Raw genomic sequence first — 25,070 nt, 5'->3', positions numbered from 1 at the left:
AGATTTATTCATACGCAAAATAGTAGCGCGCAGACGTTCCATCCTAGATACGTTCCATCCCACCACGTTTCTATACCGCGTACGTGTTTCAGAATGTTTTATAAGCGTTGAAGGTAACTTTGATAAAGATGGGAGTGGAAAATATGTGGAAAAATCGCCGAGAGAAATTACATCCGCGATACTAATGCATCCGATACGCGGAGAGAAATTGCACCTCGAACCAACCATCGCCATTACGACGGATAGAATATACACCCGTTCAATTCTTCGCGTTCGACTTCATCATTTTTGATTACATTGATACACGGTTTTATTTACCTCGATCCTCGCTCGAGAAGATCTTTAGAAGATCGCGATCTAAAGAGGCGGTGCTCGATTCTGTTCGTTTCGTTTCACGGATCGTCTCGACGATAAGAAAGTATTCTCTTTATTTCGAGATCGATCGGAATGAACGGAGGAAGAAAGGAAGGAAGGAAGAAGAAGGGAAAAAGTGTAACAAAAGTTGCCTAGTTCAGATCTTAGATTGTAACGATAATTATCGGATTGTGTTTTCAAAATCCTTCGAAAATTCGAAATTCCTTCGAGGGAACGGTGGAAGAATTTTGATGAGCTCGACCCTCTTCCATTCTCGCTTCCAATCGATTATTAATTAACTTTAATGCAATGGATCTCGGCTGAAATATATCCTCGTTCACAAGTTTCCAAGGTTTCCGAGCCATGATACTTATTAAAATAGATTATAATAAAATATTTAATAAACAAGCGTCTACCTGGATTAATGCCTTTTGAACTTGGCTTTTGTAATTACGACCGGTTCATTTACCCAAAATAGTATCAAATATACCCGTGGAAGGAGGAGTGTACCTATATAATAAATTCAACCCCGGTGACATTCTTCACCCCATCCCTATTCGAGGTACTTGACGTACCAGAAGAAGACCGAACGTCGAACAGGAGCCCTCTGTTTACTTAATCGTCAAGATTATGCGCATAAATTAAACGACATACGGCTAACGTTATCCACCATCATCACCGCGATGCAATAAGGGTGTTAATAGAGCAGCCTAAATACACAATGGCTGCAGTTGGGCAAGCGTAACGAAAATTGCCTTCGTACGAGATGACACGACGTATGTACGATTTGTGGAATCTCCAAACGAGAGAGCAAGCCATTCTACTTTTCAAACCTGATGATTCCTCCTAATTACGATTTATTCTTCGCGGATCTCAAAATATCGATTTCTCCATCGTTTATAATCTAATAATTTCGATCTGGAGAAAATGCTCAAGCTGCGTAATTCGAGGGTGGTTCGTATAAAATAAATATTACGCTAATTCAATTTCTAATCTTTCTGACGAACCAACAAGATTTACAGATGCAAGATTTCGTTCGTATATTATTTTCCATCCGCGTATCTCTATTCCTCGAATATTATCATTTCAAATGGTCCAAGTTTGTTCGCGATCGCGAGGGTATAATTCAAGTTAGGACGATATCTGAATCTTATATCGATGGAATTATTATTAAGTGGAAGTCGTAAAGGTTGGAGATAAATGGAACTTGATGTGTAATTGTTAGTATTACTTCCCTCTTTCAATTTCACGGTGGAAGACAATGGTGGAGACGGCGAGAGCGAAGAAACGGAGACGCTGAATAATCAGAGATAATCAAATGATACCGAATTACACGCGGGATCACAAAGCTCCTATCCCCTTCCTCGTCAGAGCGTAAGATGTCGCCTCTTCTTCTCTCGCTTCTCGAGAGTTAACTTCGTAAAGCCTGTGTGCTCCTATTGCTGTAAGCGTGAATGAATGGATATGTTCGTACTTTCCATGACAGGGCTTGAATTGTGACTGTGCAAACAAAGATGTACAGGTTGATCTGCATTTAAATGATCAAAGTTTCTCGAATGGCTCGCTACGAAGCGGGAAGCATCCTTTAATTCGTCGGATAAACGCGGTATTACCAACATCTTTGCTATACTTTTTTTCTCCTTGTTCTCTTTTGTTTTGTTTCGCTTTCCTTACGGATTATCTCTCCGCGGATAAATAAATAAATTTTGTGCAGAGAGGAAAAAAGGGGGAGAAATCTCGACGCGATCTCTTCCCATATTTCTTTCAGGAAGAAGTTCAGGAAGAGAAAGTAAACCTTTCGCAAACTTTATCTTTCTGGAGGATATCAATCTGTATGGAGAAATTTGTATCAAGAGCCACGTCCCACGTAACAAACGTTTACCACGTCGAAACCACGCCACCAGAAGCTATTCCATCCGAAGAACCGATCTCATGCCGGTGACAGTCGCTTCCGTTTAAGGGACAAACTCGCCTCCCATAAATTGGCCAAAGTTTCTTCTCCCCACCCCCCAGTTTTTGCACGGAAACCGCTCAAACTTTCGCGAGAGCATCGCTATCGTCGTAATTTCGGCCAACGTGTGCGCTCAACGACGACACCCGTCGACATCCGACATCGTCGTTGAGAAATACCACGGTTCAACGACGGGTTCAACCTCGAACAATTATTAAGATCGCAACGCGAGTCGACATTCTTTGGCGCGAATTTTTCTAAAAATTTTCGAGACCGATAAGTCAGTTCAACGCCACTTGGCAATTTCGCGGAGAGCGAAATAGCCCCCTGCTCTCCTTTCCCTCCTCCTCTGGAGCCTGTCGCCCACTCTGTCTAAATTTAACCCTAAGCCGCGGAATTTTTAATACCTGCTCGAGGCCCTTAATCAAGAGAGCAACGCGGCTCTATCCCCGACCGCCGCAGAACGAGTCCAGGAACGGAGGAAATGGCCTGGATCCCGTCTAATGAAACCCGGGCGAAAAAGCGTTTGCTTTTTCTCGCACCGACTCTCGTGCGCTGTGGCTTTAGAAAAAAGGGGGAAAAGGAAGAAAAGAGAAAAGGAAAAAGAGCTTCGTCTTTGCGTTAACCGTGACCACGACGAACCAGGATGTACACAACCAGGTAGAGGGAGAGAGAGAGACGCCTGTTACCGTCACATTATGTAATTAAAAAACTACGAACGATACACGCTTCGCGAAACAAACTTTGTTCGCCATGTTGTCCTGTTCCCTATCCTCGACTCGTTTAATAATTTTTCTCCTTTTTTTTTTCCTCGCAGGGATAAAAATTTTATCAACCTTCCCCTCCCTCCCCTCTCGATAACCCTGTTCTCGGATAAGAAAAGAAAGAGAAAGAAGGAAGGGACAATCGTGCGAATTTATTTACCTTCTATCTATCTATTTATCTATCGAGAGAACGAGAGAAATCGAGGAAAGAGTTAACTCGATCGAGAGGAGCCGAGAAAATGTCTCTCCAAGGGGACGTTTCCGAGGGAATTTGTATCTGTATCACGTTACGTTCGATGACGATTCGTTACGTACGGTTGGTTACGTATAGCAGCAGGAAGCGTAATTCGATTAAGAAGTCTCAACTAGATCGAATCGAAAATGGCCATCGACGAGGGCCTGGGACGGGGCTGTCTCAATCCCTTGGAATAATAATAAAAAAAAAAGAAAAATTCAGCTTCTTATCTACGTGCCGCTTACCGGTCGAATATCTCACGGATGGAAGGAAGCTAAACCTCTCAGAGATTCGGTTCAAATATATCTCGCGACAGTGCAGGCACGTACGCTCTATACAGTTTTTGTCCGGTTACGTGACCGAATTATGAAGTATCGTTGCTGGCCCGGGGAATGGAAAAGAGAAGAAGAGGAAAGGAAGGAAACGAAAAGAAGAAGAAAAAAAAGGAAGAAATATTTCATTTGCATGCTGACGTTTTCCAACGTCTTCGTTGCCAGACTGTTCCATAAGTTATCCCCCCACCTTTCATCTGTTTTTGACATTCGAAATACGAGGATTTATCGTTTCAAATTTTTTTTTTGCGAACAAGATAGGACAGATTCGTTCCTCGTCGAATATTAAATAGATATGTATATACATGCATATACTTTGATAACGATGGTCTTCGTCCCTCGAGCAAGTTATCGAAAAGAAAGATTCGAAAACTCTGGCTTGGAATATCGCAAGAAAGGATGAGAGCAGAAAGGATAGCAGAAAGCTTTCCTAATCGCGATTAGCTCGTTGTTGTTGGAAAATTGGCACGGATGTAAAATCGTGTCGGATCACGAAGAAGAAAGAGGCGCGTTCGTGACAATTTTAACTGCGGAAATTCGTTCAAAAGGCCAAGAGTCTCGATTTTCCGTTCGATAGCGGTAAACATCCGATCGACCCTAACACGAGAGCACACGATGGCCCCTGTCGGTACGATGCTCGTTGCATCGTTGTTATCGCCATCCACAGGCGCCGCGTATAATTCAATTTTCGAGCTTGGCACTTTGGTATTTCGAGAAGCTGGCAGTTCGACGATGAAATCTCGGAATATTCGCCGAGAACGAGATTCTTACCTATTCCTATCCTCTATCGAGAAATTGTTAACGAATCGTACCTATTCCCCTCTCGAAAATTTTGATAATTAACCCGAATGATAACGCGTGGATAGAACTGTGAGATGTATGATTACGTATAATTGAAAAGGAGAACAAATTCGTATGGGATTTTTCGAAGAATCTAAATGCAATCGGCGAAAAGGGAAACATTTCCGGTTAAAAGCTTATATTGTTGGAAAGCTTGCTTTTTTGTCGGATTGAAGGTCAAATCGTAGGATAATCGGCCAATGGGGATCATATAAAGTTAACGTCTGCCTTTAAAAATTGCCCTTACCTTGATTCCCAACACGCCGATAAAATTCCATTTCCCTCCGTTCGAAACGTTCGTCCAGAAATCCATCGCATCGATCAAACTACTACCATTACCGCCACTTTCGATTTATTTCTCCCGCGGTAAATCGTACTCGTTATTCCTAGATTAATCTCGCTCGATTCTTGGATTCTTCCGCCTCTTCAAACATCCGCTTTTCTCCTCGGGGGAAAAAATTTTTCAAGGAAAGCGGGGACACGTAGCTGGCTGCGCGTAAAATCGAGAAACGAGCGAACAACGGCCACGAATGGAGGAGAAATAACGGGCATCGATTGAAAAGCCGGTTTGTTTGCAAAAGCTCGGTCGGCTTTTCTTCCGGCCTCGTGTCGACACCAGCCGATACCAAGGGCTAAGGAAAAACTGGTGACTTCGTTACGGATGCTAATGAAAGGGGATCCGCGACAATCGAAGCGGATTTGCTCGGGTAGCGGGGTGAACGGCGGAGGAACACGACGAGAGACACAAGAGGGAAATAGGTTTCACGCGTTGTATCGCGTGCAACTGCACACGAGCCGATGTGTATACGGATTAATTCACCGAGCCTTCCATTGTCTTCCGATTTCCCAACCGGGGCAAAATGGAATTTAAAATTTTCACCGTTGTCGCGCCATTTCCGCGCAAGTTTCCCGCGGAAGAAATGGAGAAATTAACATTTGGGGGATGATACAGCTCCGATGCCTTTTATTTTCTTTCGACCTGTCGTCAAAACGATCCATCAACTCTTGGTAAAATTATTATTCGAGTCCAGGTTCCGGCGCGTGATCGAAATTTCGAGCGCAAATACAACGGGGTCTCTTTCCTTTTCTTCTCTTTCTTTCTTTCTTTCCCTTTTCCAACGAACGGAAACGGAAATCCCAGTGTTAACGTGTGAAAATACGGCGTTCCCTCGTCCGTTTAATGCTTAACAAATCGAAAAAAAAGGATCGAACGCGCCGCTCATGAACTAACGCTCTCGAAACCGAGTCGAAATTCTTCAGAAATTCCGTATTCGTGCTCCGCGTTGGTGGCAAATTTTAAGCCGATTCGCATCCGCGAATATATAAACTCTCCCTTCGCATTCCCCTTTATTCACACTTTAGAAAACTAACGGGCTTTATGTATAACGTCAACGTCAAAGGGGGAACAAAAGAGCGCAATTAAATTTCATAAATTTCCCGTCTACCAAAAAAGCAACCAACAAGGGACCAGCAACAAGGGCCTCGGCCAAAAGGATCTTGAAACGAACGAAACCGTACATGTACGTCGCGAATTTCTCTTCTCAACAACGAACGAGAAAAACTTGCTTTGTTAGGCGAAGATGGAAATACGAAGACCGCGGTCCGCTTCCAGCAATAACCGGACCAGACACGTCCGCCAGTCCCACGGCTGCCATTCCCCCACAAAAGGGCGGTTGCAAGGATACAAGAGGAATTAAGTTGTCGTTCCGTTCCCGGATGCAGGGTGAAGGAAGTTCCGCAAAGATGAAATATTCATAGGGCGGCGATAGAAGGACAACACTTTACATACGGAACGTTGTAACGTTTGGACGACTTGGCGGCCGTTTTTTATTTCTCTCTCTCTCTCTCTCTCTTTGAAAAGTGAGCGAGCGTTACATTTTTCATGGGGAAAGGGAAGGGAGATGACAAATCGCAACGCGGTTCGACGCTTGTCGCGGTTCGGCGATGTCACGTGGACGTGCAAGTTTTCGTAAGTTTCGAATTTACTTCTTCGAATTTCTCTCTCTTTTGACTTCGTGTCGCTCGTTCTGTCCGTTGAGAAAGGATCGATCAGCGGCAATCAATAGTTGGCCGCGAAACGAGACGATCGTGCGATCCCATCGAGACTCATTCAGAGAATGATTGTTTCTTCTCCAAGGGGAAGGACCAGGATAGTTTTGCTTTCTGAAACGAGCAACAACAACGTGTTGTCCGAGTTTGTTACTCTCGACTTCGGATAGTGGGTTTTAAACCAGTGCAATTTTCGTAGTAAGCGGGGAGCTAAAATGTTATTTCGGGACATTTGCATCAACCTCCCACGAATCGGATAAAACGACTTTCGAGGATTTCCCACCTCGAGCAAAACCGAAATTTGCGGGAAGCAACAGGATGAAAGGGCGAGGAGGGTGAAATGTGTCGGAGAAAAATATCCGATCGAAGCTGTGCAAGCTAGCGGAATTGCATTCAAAGGAAGACGAGTTCTCGTGAACTGCTGTCGCAAACTGGAGAATCATTTGTTCCACTTCACCCGTCGTTGTGTATCCGTTGTAGTTCCCGCAATCCACTTCATAATTTAATTTTCCTCGACCGATACATACATAAAAGAGAAAAAAAGAAGAAGGAGAGGAAGAGAGAGGGCAACTTTCCCCCTTGTTCCTTTCGCAGAAGTACGACCGCTTTTCCATTCGTTCCATTTTTGTTAGTCAGTTTCTGTCGAATCGATAAACGCATAAATAAGCCAATCATAATAACGTAAAATATTACCCGTTTGACCAACTTATTCCATTTATTCGAGCGAATCCGTCTCGCCCCACTTGTCTTCATCACGACTCGTTTATTTTATTCGTCGAGCAAGATTGCCTTCTATCCCTTGTCCGATCATAATTGTTTCATTCTACTTACCCCATTAAGCGTTCTACTCCAGCGTCCAATCATAACATTATTCTACTCGCTCCACGCTCAACATTACACGAGTGTTATTCATCCGACAACGATTTCTCTATCGGACACACACGCGGTGGTTCGCACCCATTCCGTTGAATAAAATTTATTTATTTGCAAATTGGTGAATTCCAACAGTGTTTTCTTACACTTCCTACGTTTCTTTTTACTCGGATGTGAAAAAGCCGCGTGTACGCACGCACGATATGCACGTATCGACAGCAATCGTTCAAAAAGAAAATACTTCACACTGGAACTGCGATCGATCGATCGATACGGGGCTACCGGGGCGATCTATCGAAAAAGGGACCAGCATCGACATCTGTCGACGGAAAATACCTGTCGACCGGAAAATCTACCCTGCAAAAGTGTTGTGTTAGAAAACGAAACAAAAAAAAAGAAAGAAAAAAGAAAAAAACAGGAAAGAAAGGAAAGAGAAAAAGAGAGAGGAGGGAGAGAAAGAAAAAGAGAAAAAAAAAAACTTGTCAGAGAGAACTCTAACCATCGTCAAACTGGCGCGACTTGCCAGGTTTGAGTTGATCGCCGCGCGAAATGATACGTTCTTTTATCTTTGAGCTTTGCTCCCTCCGTGTGGACCTTCACGGGGATTAAAAAGTCGTAAAAGAACGTTCATAGAGAGGTACTTGGCGCCGGTGGAACGCAGAAAAAACACGGACGATAAAGAGAGAGAGAGAGATAACTGGGGGCGATAAAGGGGCGAAAAAAAGGGGGCCAAAGTGAAAGAAAAGTGAAAGAAATCTAAAACCGTCTTCCCTTCTCGTCTTTTCCAACTTTTCTTCCAGAGCACGAGCGGAAACGGTGACGATCCACCCCACTTCCTGCTCCTCTTCTTGTTTTTCCAGATTTCCCGGCTAGGAATCTTCATTAAATTCATGTCATCCCCGAAAACCACTCGATTCGATTAATTCAACCAATGTACCCTCGTAACTCTTCCGTTTAATCGCTCATAGTTGGTGATATCCATAGTTGGCGAGTCGCACGGATATATCTTGGAGTCCCGAGGAGACAACTCGACAAAGAAAAATTCGCACGAAAATCCAAAAGTTGTTCTTAACGTTATCAACGAAGCCTGAAAAATTCGATTCTTGTGAATTTCACGACGAGAGAAAGCGTGGGATACGAACGGGATCGATTCTGGTAGCGAACGATCCTGCGAAGAAAAAGGAGACAAAAAGCAAGGAAAACACGCGTAGCAGAGCCACACGTAGAGTGTAACAGTCGGGGAAAAACTCATTACCCGGAACTCAAAGTTGAAATAAAACCAAGAATGAGGTGTGCACAGAGGCAGAGGGAAAGATCGTTTTCTGAAAAACATTCTGCGTCGACTGTACTCGATACATAGTATATCCCCAAATAACGCCCCGACCACGTTACATCATAATTCTTAACAGAAAGAACGAGTCAACGAGCCTGGAAAAATTACTCTTCCTGTTCCACACGTATAACAACCGCGTCACGTTGACGCGACTGTCATCGATTCTTTCGTACAATAGAAATTTCCTGGAGGAACACCGGTTCCTGGAAGACGATAAGACTCTCTCGAAGCCAGCCCGGTGATCGACCAAATTACGCCTCGTTCGAGCTGGGTTAATCGACCCTGTCCAGATCGGATCTGCCCTTATCTAAATGGACCAAAAGTCTTTCAACGCTCTCGGAAGATAGGGAGCTCGTATGCTTGTATCTCGATCGACGAGCCAGCAGATTCTCCCGTGGCGAACCGAATCACATAATGATTAATGGGATTCGACGAAACGGTCCGAACGAACGAACGAACGAACAAACAAACAAACAGGGTGGGTCGTCGGCGTGCGTGTGTATTTTTACTCGATGGAGCGAGCAACGGTTGGTTAAAAAACGTGACAACCGGTTGTGCACGGCGTGACGTTGTCATTACATACAGAGGAGGGGGTCAACCCAGAAATGGGACACCGCGATCTCGAAAGCTTCGGCTTTTGCGCGTCGCGTTTTAAAGCGCGGCAATGGAATTAAACGGAGAGGTCTAGGCTTCTCCTCTTCTACTCGCCGTTACTCTTTTTCCCCTCGTTTCTACGATGAAATAATGGCCAACGCGTGTAATTATTCCCTTTGTTTCGCCGAATAATCAGCGGGCTTTCTTCTTTCGCGTGGCAATTTTGAAAACGCGCGCACCGTGTCAAGAATATGTCGATAAATGATCGTTGGACGTCGAATTTCGAAGATGCTTAAAAAAATTCTCGTATTTTATTCTTTGTCTGCGTGATAAAGCGGTATTGGTGTTGAAGCGGATGAAGGGAGAAATTTCTCGACGTCCAGTTACGAATTCTATTTTTTATAGATAATGGATAGTCCGCCGATCCTAATACTTCGCGCTATTCCTCGTTCCCCTTTTCCTCGCCCCGCTTAAAGTATATAAACCGAGGAGGGGTGGGGAAAGAGGGGTGCGAAAACACGTATCGCGAAGAATTTCGACCGTGAGTCGAGGGGATAGGCAATACGAGGGGGGTTGATGTAAATGGGATTTGATAAAACGTAGGCGAGATTAAAATGCTGCTCGGCAACTACTACGGAGATCTCATTTTTATCTTTGGAGGAGCGGAGGCGGCTTTTAGAATAATGAAACGTGAGCGGGTCACGTTCGATGAATGATCAACGGGGCGCTTTTGGAACCTTTGTAAAAAAAAAAAAAGAAAAAAAGGAAGAAAAATTAAGAGAGAAATTCAGCGAGCAAAGGTATCGAGTTTAAGAAAAGTCTGCAAGTGTTTCGCTCTTCGGGGAGAAAAAGAAGCAAAGGGTTCTTTCGATATCGGTGCATATATATCGATATATAAGAGGCATTTCGCTCCTTTAAATTCCACTCCACGTGGATTCCTCATTTTCTGAAACGTTGATCACACTGAATTTTTTCCGTTTTATTAATCGAGAAACGTCGATTTTCTATCACGGGAGTCTTGGATCACCTATTTGCGGCCAATTGTCGAAACGTCGGTGATACGTGTCTCGTTCCTTTCCTCGTCTGCCTATCGACAAGATCGATCTCCGCGAACAACGACCCACGCAATAGCGACACAAAGGGCTATTGTACCGGATCCAAGGGTCGACGTTAGTTTTACCTGCAGCGACCTGACCTGGTAATCGACGAAACGCGATTACCGCGTTTCATGCACAGACGGCCCGATAGTTCCGCCCCCGTTCAGTCGGCCGATGGATTCCACTCCCTGCGGCTTGTTTCTGAGGCCAGATATCGATGCGAAACACTTGTTGGATAATATCAATCCTCTTGATAACTTAACAGGTATAGGAAGGTATATTCAATCGGCCAATTTATCGCGTTCAACGTGACGGGATTCGTTCGATTGGCAAAGTAAGCAAAGTAACGTGTCGTTCAACTATCCTTTCCTTCTTCGTCACGAATCACGGAATTGTAATTTTCCTGCGCGACGAAAATAACTCGTGGATAAAATAATTGTTGTATCGTTTTTTAATAAAATCTCCCTGTCAATTTCTCGCAAAATTCTTTCATTCGTCGTCCTATGTCTCGAGTTTTAAACGCGTTTTATCATTTTCGAAAAGTTGTTTCGATCCAACATCTCTCGTTCAACAAACAAAAGCAAATAAAGTCCGCTCACTCGCGTCCTTCGATGTATTAATAAATTCGAGAATTCACGTTTGAGATTTAATCTCAAGGAAAAATTGAGAGAGAATTCTCGTTTCTGTGTTTCCGCAACCGCCATCCAGTGTTTCGATTGAATATTCGGCATAATTTACGAGCTCCCAGTTTCATTTTTGCGCGAGATTCTTTCCATCAGAGCAAACGACTTTCACGTGTGTATATATATATATATATATATATATGCCGAATGTGGTGCAATCGTCCACGCGTTCCATTTTCCATTTCGAGAGAGAAGAACATCGTGATACAATCGAGCATTGTGGATTAACATGCATTTTTCCCATCGAGGAATCCCAATGACGCGTATCGTGATGATTTCGTCGAATAATGGGGGGGTATAGATGTGTATTTTCCCCCGATATCGATAATCCTTGGATATCGTGGCCTGGTGATTACTATCCTGGAATTCGTCGCATTTTTCGACGCGATTCCATTGAGAAACGAGGAGGAACGCGATTGCTCCATGTTCCATGTTCCATCCAGTGGTACACCGAGGGCAAAAAGTTTACTGTCGCCGATTTGTTCCAAGGATTGAACGAGAGAAAGAGAGAGAGAGAGAGAAAATAAAAAATAATCGGAATAATTTTTGTTCGGAAAACTTGAATATCGAATCGAATTCGTCGAAAAAAATCTATCAAAATATAATAAAAATTTATCGTCCTCCATTAATAAAAGATATCATCAATTTAAAAATCTATATGAAAACGAATAAAATTTTTATTCGAATTTTCAAATATTTCGTTGATTATTGATTTTTCCAATGTTAAATTGAAACTTTTATTGCTGTGTGACTATGCGAAATCGATTATACAAGATAGGCTTCGTTCCAACCTCGGTAATGCGATTCTTATTGGAAAGAAATATTGGGAAAATTGCAAGTTTCATTTATAATCCCTCGTCTTCCGATATCATTGACGGCTATTCCAAGAGATAAACGTAATGCCTCCCTATTAAAGGGAGAATGGAAGGGGAGGAGGATAGGAGGGACGGTTTAAGGAACGGTCTCTGATCGATGGAAATTAGAATTCATTCCCGAGGAATCGTTAATTTCGAAATCTCATTATCGCGGCTAATCCTATTCGCGGCATAATGAACACAATTTTCCTTCGAATCGACTCGTTTCCAAGATATCAATCAACGGTGGACGCGCTTCCACCGGATATTCGCTGGTTAAATTTACCTTTGGCGGCCTGCTCGTTCGTCCAACCATTGTCCCTGATAAAGCTAAACCGCGTACGTAATTTTACACTTTCCCCTTCCTCCCTCCCCCGCACACATTTCGTTTCAAACGTCCAACAGCACGATGCGATCGATCAAAAAAGTTGGAATTTCCCGGCGAATTTATCCTCTCCCCCTATAATTTATTCTTTTGACGAATTCCTTCGACGACTAGATCGTTGCTAGAAAAAAAAAATAAATAAAAGAACGATAATGGAGAAAGAAAGTTCAACAATTTCTCGATCGAGTGACATGGAAACAAGTTTCGACTTCCTGTTCATTTTCCATGTTACTTTTCCGATGTTTGGGGACGTTTTAAATAAATCAGCGTGTGTAAGCGATTCGACTGTCGCATTACACGGAATCGTTCCCCGCAACTTCTGAAAGCGAACTTTCAGCAAGCTTTCGATTCGAGCAACATCTCCAATTTCGAACCGTTCGATCACGCGGTTACAAATTCCTCAGAAGAGGGAACACTTCCTGTTCCTTGCGTCGTTTCGACCGATTTCTTCTCGACGAAACATTTACGTAACATCATATCGACTTGTTGATAATACCGTTGCTACGTGTATCATTAAATTCTTCTGAAAAAAAAGTGTCTTAAAATATAGAAAAAAAAAAAAAAAGAATGGGAAAAATGCATGGAACGGTGTATCGTATCGAGTCGAATCGAATCGGGTATTATTATAAGTAGGAGCACGCAGATATTCCACGTAACAAGTAACGTAATTTCGTCCGATTCCATTGTCTGGACGGGGGAAACATGGAAACGGCACACATCTCGACACAAAGATTTTTGCATCCATGTTTTCAATTGTATTCGTACAGCCAGAAATCCGATAACGATGAAATTCTATCACCGAGCTTATCTTCCCCTTCCTTCTCCCCCTTATATCTTTACGTCGCCGTAAAACTTTTGACTCGTTTATTCAGCAACAATTGCAAAAATCTCGCTCCCGATATGAATTTGAACAAAGGAACGGATAAATATATCGTGTCGATAAAATATTCCGACGAAATTTCAGGAGAAAGTTAAAATAAAATCCTCTGAATACAAATCGAATTATCGATGGCTCGATATTTCATTTGCATCCGCTCCGCGAATTCTTCCTGCAAAGGGATCTATCGTCTCGTCTAAATCCATTGCACAATGAGTGACGAGTGAGAATACGTAAAGATTCGTTTAAAACGACATTTAAGATCAAATTTAAAAAAAAACGGGCAAGCGTCAAGCGTGGCCAATCAAGCGTGAGCTCGCGTTACGCGGATGCGAAACGACCCATTAAACGTTCAACTCGTTCGTCGTGTTCAGCCATTATTATTTTTTTTCCCCCCCTTCCTAAACGAGCGAGCAGGTAAATAAAAGGGAGGTGATAGTTGACGAGCGGCCGCAATAAAAATAAATCAGCTCGCTGCGCCTATAGGGATGGATCGTCGAGCGTTACAAAGGGTTGAAGTGTCGTGGCTGTCCCCGTGGAAAATCGCGAGGGATAAGGGAAAAAGTGCAACGAGGCGAGGAAAGTTGACGGATCCCTTTGTGAGTTTGTTTCTCTTCTCTCTTACTTTCGCGGAATACCATCGCTTTCTCTCTCACTCCCCCTTCCCAAGGACCTCGCGATGAATTTATTATTCACGATTCTGAAATAGCCACCAGTTTTCTCTTCTTTTCTTTTAACTCTCGGAGTGAGAATTATCTCTTTGAACCCCTTCCAAGAAATTTCGACCTTAATGAACCACCAATTCCAATTCGTCGTCCACGATACAAATATTCCGCAAGTATTTCGATATTAGCCAAGAATCCTTTTAACGTTTAATCGATCGCGAAAGTGAATTCGTTTCTCGCCACGAATCTACCATGCGATCGTTATTAAGTAAGCTTCCGTACTCTTTCGAAGAGACTCGGCGTTCCTTGACGTTGGTTTTTTCTTCCATAGGAAAAGTAGGAAAGTATAAACTAGGAAAGTAGGAGAGATGCGCTCGGATCGAAATGGAGATCGGCCCGAGCGAGCTTTGTGTTCGAAACAGAAACGAGGGAAGATTCCACTCAGACTGGGTCCTCCTCTCGCTCCTTTGTTAGGTAAGAAATACGAAGGTCCAAAATGGTCGGCGCCGCACGGTCTACGTACAACGCTAAGCTCTCCCCAGCGACGACTAGACACTTCGCCGCGAAACTTCTCTCCTCGCGACGCATTGTTTACCATTTCCCGTCTCATCCTCGCCGTTAATGAAAAAGATCCTCATCCTCGTCCCAATTATTCCCGCTGATATATCGCTCCGCCGACAGGATTTATGAATTCTTAACAATCAAACCGTTTCGAAAAAGTAAGTAAATTCTTGGCGCCATCGTCCCACCATACATCTTACAATTTCTAATAAATTCTCTGCGAAAATATTTGCCCCCCTCCTCCCTCTCGACGTGATTCTGTTTACGAACCTTATGTCGGAGGAAATTTTTTCAAGGGACAATTCTGCCCGAGTCCGTTTATTATGTCCACGACATGTTGACCGATACGTGGCCGACACGTGTCAAACGGCGGGGAGGGTATGCGATAAATTTTTATTCGTTAATAACGAGGATAACGCGAACGAGCAATTGAACGGCGGGCCATTTGGCCGGAGCCGGAATAATCGGCGTTGATTAAAAGATTCATCGTAATTACGTTGCTCAAACTGCACGAAACCGGTATTAATGATTGGCCGGGAAACAACCTGGCACGCTCGGCTATTAATATCCCCGCGGATCCCGATCAATTTTTTTCTTCTTAATTAATGCTCATTACCGCTGTGCGCTCCGCCCACATTATAAACACATTAACTCGAGAACGCGAGAACGTTCGTGTTCTACCGTGAACAAGGGGAAGGGGGAGGGGAAATTCGTGCAATGAAAATCCATTCTCTCGATCCATTTGTTTTAATCCTTCTCCCTGCGTGACGGAAAAATATCTCGATGCAACGAAGAGGGTCGTTTTCGTCTTTCGCGAGATAAGCTTCGCTTTCACTCGTTAACGGTTCCTCGCCCTTTCGTTGTGCGGCAATACGCAACGCGGAGAAAGAATCCTGGAAACGTTTCACCTTTCAAAAGGTGTGCTTAGAGATCGTTTCGCCTTATTAATTAACTCGCGCAGAATCGGAATGAAAATTACGAAACCCATTGGACTCGTTAACGCGTTCCGTGTGTCGCAATGGGAATATCACGGTTTCAACCATGCACAGAGGAAAAGAATCTTGGAACGAAAAGAAAAAAGAGAGTGAGCTCAAAGAGTGGAGTTTTTTGCAGCGTGCACACTTTGGCTTTGCGTTACAAAATTACGTTTTACGACCACACGAAAATTACGCCAACGTCTTAATACTTCTCGATGCGATTAACAATGGGAAACGTGGTCGAAAATTGAACCCGTTCCCTTTTGTACATATTTCGCATTTTTCTATATTTCCGTTGAAATCCTTGCACTTATTTATATTCCATCTTTTTATTTTCCAATCGGCTCGTTCCTATATCACGTTCATCCGCTGGAGAATGATTCGATACAACGATTTCGCACGTACGTGCAAAGGGGACGAGATCGTTCGTTCTTTACCTGTTGTTGGAAATGGTAGCAGCGAAAAAAAAAATCTGCTGGCGCGGCGAAACTTTGATCGACGACAACCAATTCCGATCGAAAAACTGTAATTCCTATCGAGATCGGGCAGCCAGAATCAATTTTTGGAAAGGTTCCGCGATATCAGCCCCGCTTTCGGCTACGCGAATCGCACAGATATCAAAATTCGAATAATTTCCTCGAACGCGTGATTCCTTCTTCCATCGGCGAATGGCACCGAATTTAAAAAATTGAATTCGCCATCGAGTTGCATGAAATACACGCGTGTTATCCGCGTGCAATCTCGTGAAAAATTAACGCCATTCCCCTCCGCGAAGATCGGAAGACCAACTTTTTCTCCCAATATTTCACGCGTTCCACTATCCGCCCAATTTGCCGCCGCTTTTATTTCGAACTTCCACGGGGAACTTAAATTTCAATTTAACCACCTCGGCTCGGTCTTGATCCGGCCGCTTAAATTTCAAATGAGAAGTGTCCCTGGGACACAAAGGCCGAGAGATAAGGCAGGGATGCTCCGACCACCGTTCGCCACCGCCGTTCCCCTCCCTCCTCCAACCCCCGATCGAACATCGACGCTGCTGCCACCCACCACCACTCTCACGAGGTGTGCATTTACAATTCTTAGCCCAGATCGCTCTGGAACCGCATCTAATCACGCCCAGATATTTATCCAACGTTTCCCTTCCAAGCCAAGAGGGAAAATTTCCTAATTTTTTTCTTCCTGGGATCACGAATTCATCCCTGCAATTCCTGTTGACCGATAATTTTCCATCGAGGGGGGAATTATTTATCGTTTATTATCCAATCGTCCGTGACGAAGCTTCTTGATCCTTTTCACCCCGTGACGTTTCGATTCGTGAGAATGAAAACTTTTCCGCTTCACGGATTTCAATTTGTGGAGGTCGCCTCGCTTGGCCAGCATTTTTCGAAGATGATAAAAAAAGGAAGAAAATAGGCGTGGATATATTCGTCGCCGAGGGGGGAATTCTCGTCCCTCTCGAAGAACGAAATCTGGCCGGACAGCCGATAAGTCTCTCTCGATCCTAAATTGAATCTGATATTTCAATTCGTCGTGTACGTTATATACGCGTGGTGAAATAGGACGAGGTGAAAGGATTAGCGAAAGAATCGGGGGAAAATTCACTCTCTCGCGATCCGGAGGAAAAGTTTTTCCCATAAAGGGGATGATCCGAGGAAAGGATGAATCCCTTAGGCGGGGAATTAATTATCGTTCAAAATTTTAAACGGCCATTTCGAATAGCGTTTCGTAAATTTTTTCGCGATTAATTTCGCGTGCGAGATTATTCGTGGCGTTGGTGGCAAATCGCCGGTGAATCACGGTGATCGGGTCTCGATTGAACGCGAAAATGAACGTCAACCTTTCGATTTTTGTACTTTGACTCTTCTTCCTTTTCGGCAAAACAATACCCCGTTGGATTCAATATTCTTTTTCGCAAAGCGGAATTGGAACGTTGGATCTCTCGCGAAACGATAATTGATACTTACTAACAGATTCACACTTTTATTCTCCTTGCATAGCATCCTAAACGCGAGTATCGTCGACGAGAAAAATTTATCGATCAATACGTGATTGATTGGCAATATAAGGATAATATTTGCTAAAAATAAAAATTGTCCAATCGGGTATAAAACCGCGAATAATTTCGAAAATGATTGAAAATATCCGTCGTTATTTGGAATAAGTTTGGAATAATTATCATATTCGTTTTCATCCGAAACGTCATTAATTTATCGGTATTTGATTCGGAATTGATAAAATGCAAATTGATAGGAACAAACGGTTGTTTGCGTTAAACTGGAGATTGACCGTGTAAAGTGTGAAATTTCTGATATACGGAAATAATGACATCTGCTCGTTCGATCCTTTCGATTCGGGCCGGCGTTATTTTTCACTGGATACCCGGTGACCCGTAAATGAAGAAGAATTAAACGACACAACGATGCACAACCGCAACGCCATGATATTCGTTCGAATCAATTAATTTCCTGCGCTCGATGGGTCCCGTTATACAGATCGAAACCGGATTCAAACTGAATTGCCGCTGGTGTTTTACTTTATATTCCCCGTTAAATGAACCAAAATTCGCGTATTCCAATTCCCAATTTTATTGTTTAACAAAAAAAGGACATCGAAAACCGGGCCGCGCGTGGGTTATTGCATGCAGCCCACGCTCTGTCTTTAACGTAACGATGCGCCGATGATAAAAAAAAATTTCCGCAATATCTCCGCTTTGTTAAAATAACGCATATTAAATATTATTATATCGAAATTTAAATTTCCTATCCCCCAAAAATCGACTAATTAATTGCATCCGAATGTTGGAAACGCGCTCCAGTTAACCGATTAATAACAATCCTCGATTTGTAAAGCTGCTGATTTGGCAGCAGCGTTTCGTTGCGCATCTCGAAATTGCACCCACGTTCAATCCGAAACTTTTGCTCATCCAGGAAACGCGGCTTGGTCCTCGTCCCTCGAATCAACCACTGTTTCTCTTCCCTTTCCAAACGACTTTATCATCCTTTCGTTGAAAATTAATCACGCGACGATTTCTATCTTTTTCCATCGAAAAATTTGGAGATCATTTAGAGATATGAAAACGCCGTTCGGAAAATGTGCTGCTTTGTGAAAAAGAGGGAAATATATTTAGCCCTGATAAAGTTGGGACGACGCGGCTAAAGCTCGTACAACATATATATATATAATATTTTTTCCCCTTAATTAAGGCTTTAGCTTCGTGCAGGATAAATATTCCGGTTGATATATTGCACAATCCCGGTAGAGATCTTGCCGGTAATAGCGTAAAAAAAAAAAAAAGGAAAACAGACGTTCCATTTGTACCACTTTTAGCGACAAGAGTAGCAAAGGTTCGACGAGCGAGTAGTACGGGGCCCGCATTTGTCAGGCATCGTCCTCCATCCGCAACCCCATTCTCCTTAATACAAAACTGGCGGCCCCGGTATCGCGTGCCAGTGACAAGTGTTACGAGTTCTCTACCTTTCCCCGCCTCGCCCTGGCCAACTGTATCTCCTGCCGAGGACGAGATAGTAGACGGAGAGAGTAGACTCGAGAGAATAATCAATTTCGTCAGATTTCGGCCGAAATTGAAAATCGTCCTCGAGTTCCATAAATCGTTTAGATTTAACATCGCGTAATGAAAAGAAACAAGAGAAAACAGTTTTAAATCTGCAGGGACGAAAATTTTCCAACCTGAAGATCCTATTTATCTTGCGGGAAAGCCCTTCGATAAATTGCAACTACGTTCCACGTACGTGGGTAATGGACGAGGACTGAAAAGGGAAGGATTTTCCCTACTAGGTTGCGGGGAACGGTCGCGGTCCATGTGGTTTCACTCCCCTTTCAATTATCACGCGACAGGGATATTTTCAACTTAACAACGCGCCACCACGTATTCGCGTTCCCCGCGGCACACGACAGCCACGTTTTAACGAAACTTGGTCCTCGGTGGTAAACCCGTGCCATCCGTTTTCTTCCCCTCCCGCCTTAGTCAGACCTCCCCTCCTTCTCCTATTACTTGGAGAAACTTAAATTAGATTCGCACGGTTTAACTTTTAGGTTTTGACTGTTACTCGGGCGCCACTTGCAAACTCGAAAACAGGAAAATCCGGCGACCGGTTGAAAATTATGGCAAACGAAGGAGCTTCTTGCCCGTGGCGGGGAAACGGGGAGGGAAGGAAATCTTGTACTTCGGGATTTCGAGCTGCGAACGATCTCGAGAGAGGGAGAGAGAAGGAGAGGTTGGAAAATTATGCCAACTCGCAGCTCGAAGACGAAATTTCGCCAAATTCTTCCACTCTGAGATATGCGCACCAGTTGATAACAACCGTACACACACCTACCAACAACGCCAAAGAAATACCACGTTGCGCAACACCCCTCCCTCTCTTCGTGAATTTTACAACGCCACCGTTGTTACCTGGTTAGATTTTAATACGGAAGGCACGTGGTTTGGAAACAAACGGGGACGAGTCCAGCCGGGTTCCGTCCTTCGAGAAACGTAATTTTCGCCATTTCCCTCCCGGACCGTCGTGAATCTTTTTATCGCGCTCCGCAAACAGTCAAAAATCTTCCATTATATCATCAATAACGGGTAAATACGAAGGAAAGGGGAAACGTAAAGATCCGTGTAATTTCCGGTGCAAAAACACAGCTCGACTATGCTAACTGGATATAATAAATCCCTGGCAACCGATGCTCGCGGGTAAATAACAGTACAAAATCGAGTGATTTATACTATCGATGCGAAAGCATCGGTTATAACGAGTCGGCGTCAACCGATAAATCTCCATCTTAATATTTATTTAAACAGCCGTGAACACTTGATAACGGCGACACGATCGTGGAAAAAGAAACGAGAGAGAGAGAGAGGTGTGGCACAGCGTTAACGTTTATCGCCCTCGTAAATTCTGGTGAATATCAATGAACGCAGCCGCAACTGCATCACAATCGAATCGAGTCGTCCTCTTGTTTTCCATCCCACACCAACCCACGTTTTCTTCCCGATGCAAGAAACCTGTACCCATCGATATCGACCCGTCTCCATCGATATCGACGCGATCGTATCGAAATACGGCTCGCGTTACGACCTATTTGCGAAACATATATATCTTTTATTTGCTGCTCGAAATTTCCTCCACCCAGTTGGACAAATTTAACGCGAAATCTTGCCTTCTCCCTCGAGAACAGAGGATGGATTAACGCGGAGATGGATCGGGATGGATAAGCAAAGGAACGGCGGTGATCGATGGTCGACAACGATCGGAGGGGAGGAATTTTAGTTGGTTCGAAATTGAAGCGACGTCGAGGGTTCTCCGATCTTTGGTGAGTGTAATTCGGCTCGGCATTCGGCGATATACCACAGCGCGCGACGTGTCTACAGTTTCGATTCCGCGAGCTCAACAACGAGCTCTTGATATCCCACCCCGTGCAAAGGGAGTGCTTCCAAGAGTGTTTCCAAGGAATCCAAGCATTGGAAAAGTTTCAGAGCCCGGCGACCCGCCGTGTCGGCGTATCGGAAATCGGTTGTAATACGAAGCCGTTACAAACCGTGCGTGCACGGACACCTGTTCCATCCGCGAGTTTCGCCTCCCCCCTCCGTCGCCAGGAATTTCTAATATCTTTTAAAGGATATTACACACTGTGTCTACTCTCAGGGAATACGAGAGATTCTCTCTCTCTCTCTCTCTCTTTCTGACTCGTACGTCTCGAAGAAAATCGGAGAAAGAATTTCTCTCGATTCTTTCTTTCTTTTTTTTATGTTTTTTACGAGCATCGAGACACGATTCGTTCGTTTCGAAGAGGAAATTTTAAAGTGTAGAAACACAAAGAGGGAACGGAGGGGTGAACGAAGTGAAACTTTAACCGACAACACGTCTAATCTTCGGAGAAGACAATTAAATGTTATCGAGGGTACAAGTACGGAGAACAACTACGAGGGGCGCAGTTGAAACACGATCTAATCAATCTAACCTTAACCAGACGTTGATACATTGAAACCTGCGTCTTCTCCCAGCCTGACCATACATCCGAGCACAAAATTCCCCGCCGTTTTCGTCCACGGCTCGTTGAATACGAATGAATCGCCGCCCCGTGCAGTTTAAATTCATTAAAACACAAAGCTATACAACGGAAGCTGCGGTTTCTTCTGTGCATAATGCTTAACAACGGCTACGAAACGGATGGTTGGTTTTACCGTAGCCGGCGGGTAAACCACGTCGAATGTAAATCAGGTTACAGACGAAAATCTAACGTTAGGGCTTCGTATTTCACTTCGTCATACCATAAATCATAGAGGGCATTCTCTTCCTGGCTGAACGTCCCGAACTTTTTTGTACCAATGAAGACCGCGGTATTTCACCACCCACAGCGATCGTTTAAAAATAATTCCTACTTTCGACGTGGCGTCCACTGTGAAAAAAATAAGTAAATAAATTAATAATAATGTTTTGAGAGAGATTCGCCGAAAAGAGAAAGAGGGAGGGAAAGTTTCAATCTCTTAGCGTGCGAATACATTTGAGAGTAAAAAGTTGATCTCGCTCTGAATGCAATATTCACTTGCTGAGAAATTACTTTCGAGAATACTTTTACCCCGAAATGGATTGATCCCGAGAATATTTTTCACCAATGGACGTTGCATTCTCGACCAGCTGCATTCTCCAAGAGAATTTTATTTTTCGCGGGTTATCCGAGTAATTTTCGCTCTCCGGATACCCGTGAAAAATAACTCTCGAGAGACTTCGCCAAAGTCCCCGCTCTCCTCTTGTATCTAATTCCTATAAACATGGAAAACTCAAGTCGAGTCTTAAGAAGGGACGATTTTTCGCTTCGATAAAAAGTGTTTCACCCGTGATCAAAGCTGATCAAAGTTACTAAAGCGTGGAAAGAATGGAATTTATCTTACGAACATCCGATCGATAATCCAAGTTTTCAAATTGACGGAGAAAAATCTAGACGTTCATGTATAACGTCCTCACGATGAAACAATTATCATAATTCCTCGCCAATGATCAAAAGACGTAAGAGGGACGAACGGAACCAGCCACTTCCCACCTCTCCTTCTACTTTCTCAAACTCGAACTCCGCGCTCTTCAGCATCCCGCATACATGCACGGCCCCGAATTTCGAAACCATTCAGACGCACACCAACTTCTCGACGAAACAAATTCTCAAGCTCCTCTCAAGCTCGCTTTTCCCTATCTCTTCTCCCCTACTTCTTTAGACACTTGTCGCTTTTGTTTACCACAGGGGAAAATTCATTAAAGATAAGAGGTAGAAAAGTTTCCTCCCTCCCAACAGTGTGTCCTCCATTGTCCACCTTCTTCTCAAACAAGCGCGTTTTAAAAGTGGAAAGATAGAGGAAGATCGATCAAGAAACTTAATTACGGGAGCAATGGAATTGCAGGTGTTTCAAACAACGTCTTTGAACAACGGGTCTCTGAATCCGACATTTTTACGACTATTAAGAATTTCCCGCTTTCTCTCCAAGAGCAAACACGACTTGGACAACTTGTGCGTCCCAAGTATCGTCTCCTCCATCGAGGAAGCGATAGAAAGCGAAACGTTTCAGAAAAGAAACGTTCCTCTTGTAACTTAGAGATATTTCAACCCGTTCATCCATCTACGAGCATCCACCTTTCCATCAATTCTCCTCTTATCCAATATCGACTTGACCGAGATGAAATTCGTATTCGTATTCGCGATCTCCTCGAAAAATACGCTCGTCGTTTAATTTGAAATATTGAAACGCGACGGTATTATAATTCGACTGAAACATCGAAGAGAATCCGTTTCGTGGGTGGCGATGTATTTTTCGCTTCGTCATCGAGCCGATTATAAATAGAAAAAAAAAAAACCCGGAAGAAAAATATTTTGAAACGCACGGTACGATGAGAGAGCGTAAAAAGTTCACGTCGCGAGTTCAACCGTGCTTCCTCTCTGCCCTGTATTATCCGATTAAACGGTGAACGGCGATGAATGTAACAACCGCGTAAATCTTTTTTTTTTTCGCACGATCGAAAATTCACGACGAGTTTATACGACCTTTATCGGTCGTGGACAGGTGGGTCACCGTTAAATCGGACTTTAATTAATTTATCGCGGTGATCGCCGCCTTTGTTCTCCTGGTTTAGAGTCGGTGGCGCGGTTACTACTTCCGATTAACTCGATCCAAATGTGCAATTGACCCAGAAGCCCCAAACTCGGCTCGTGACATCTGTAATAGATAGAAGTGGGCAGCTGCTATTGACTTAACGTATGTCGTCGTCGTCGTCGTCGTCGTCGTCGTCGATCGTCCAAGTGTGGACGGCTCGTCCGTGCGCAATCAACGTTTCGTGCGGATTTCGTGCCGCCTCCGGGAACTCAACCTTTAATGAGCTACTTGAACGAACGTGGTGAGTCCCCACGAGTTGGTTGGAGCTCGAAAAGCTGCGGTTTGGAGCTCTTATAGATCACCCGAGTCGATTAGATTCCGATTCGATCGACAATTATTTTTCACGACACACTTGGCGGTCGATTTTTCGATTCGAGCCATTTCTGGATATCGTTTATATTATTTTTTGGTAGATGCTTTTATAGTTGAGTATAATTGGTAATTAATTCGCGTATTGATCGAGGATGAGAGAGTCGGTCGCCGATGTGGTTGATTTGTATCACTCGTACGATGGATTTTTACGGATTATTCGTTCAATTCTTTCAATTAGTCGGGAATGATGATTGCTTCTTTCTTCTGGAGGATATTGGATTTTCATTCGTATTCACGTCGCAGATACATGTCCTCGTATCTGCCAAGTCGAAATATTCAACGAGTGTTTTCATCCTTCGAGTCAACATGTATATATCTGACGCGAATACGAACACGCTTCTTGCAAATCCAAAAGGCGATGAAAATCCCGCGTGCCCCTGCTTTTCCCTCCCGCTTTTGATTGCGTTTCGCCTGTCTCGTTATCAAAAACGATTTCCCACGACAGACATAAGTCTGACAACGAAAGAATAGGAGAACGCCTTTCCGGATCCCGCGCCATCCTATCGCTTCCTATCCCGTTTCTCTTACACTCTCGTGTAAATAACTCTCATCTTCTAAACCCAATTTCTTTCTCAGCCGGGGGACAAAAATTTCAGAACGATCCTTTCCTCGAATCAAACGGAATGAAATCAAAGAGAACGATACGATTCACGTATCGTTTAATCGATCGATTCCTTCCTCGAGTTGACGTGGAATATTCTGTGGCCGGAATTTTTCCAAATAAATATCGTCGAATTAACGTCGGCGTGTTTCACAATGGAAAAAAAAAAAGAATGACAAAAGCACGCCCCGCGATTTTACATTCGATGCTAACTTCTCACGATGACACGCCATCCGCGAGACCTAAATAGCGTGCACAAAAATACGCGCTCCATCGTGGACGAGATTTTCACGGCCTGTGGCTTTTTTAATCCATATTCCTTTTTTTTTTTTTTTTACGCTGCTCCGCTGGTTTGTTACACGTCGTTGACGGTGTATAGTAACGACAAGCACGTAATGACAGAACAGGATTCGTGAATTCGATCACAGGCCTCGAGTACAACGTGTATCGAGCGTGTAAAAATTTTCTGAAAAGAAAATAGAAATATAGGAACGAAAAAATAAATAAATGAATTGTTCCCTCCTCGT

General features: G+C 43.7%; 1 protein-coding gene across 8 annotated transcripts in view; it reads right to left on the bottom strand.

The window, feature by feature from the left end:
- LOC107997472 (5-hydroxytryptamine receptor) overlaps positions 1–25,070 on the bottom strand; it is a 104,591-nt gene that overhangs the window by 39,260 nt on the left and 40,261 nt on the right. The window contains exon 1 of one of the 8 annotated variants that reach the window (XM_062083739.1): positions 4,724–4,901. The exons of the other annotated variants lie outside the window; for them this stretch is intronic. The gene's annotated coding sequence lies outside the window, so the exon portion shown is untranslated. Of the gene's footprint in view, positions 1–4,723; positions 4,902–25,070 lie in introns of those variants that run through there. 8 annotated transcript variants of the gene reach the window in all.

This window comes from Apis cerana, linkage group LG13 (genome assembly GCF_029169275.1).
Source record: "Apis cerana isolate GH-2021 linkage group LG13, AcerK_1.0, whole genome shotgun sequence".
Classification (NCBI taxonomy): Eukaryota; Metazoa; Arthropoda; class Insecta; order Hymenoptera; family Apidae; genus Apis; species Apis cerana.
Note: the sequence above shows the minus strand (reverse complement) of the source record. Positions and strands in the feature narration are given on the sequence as shown.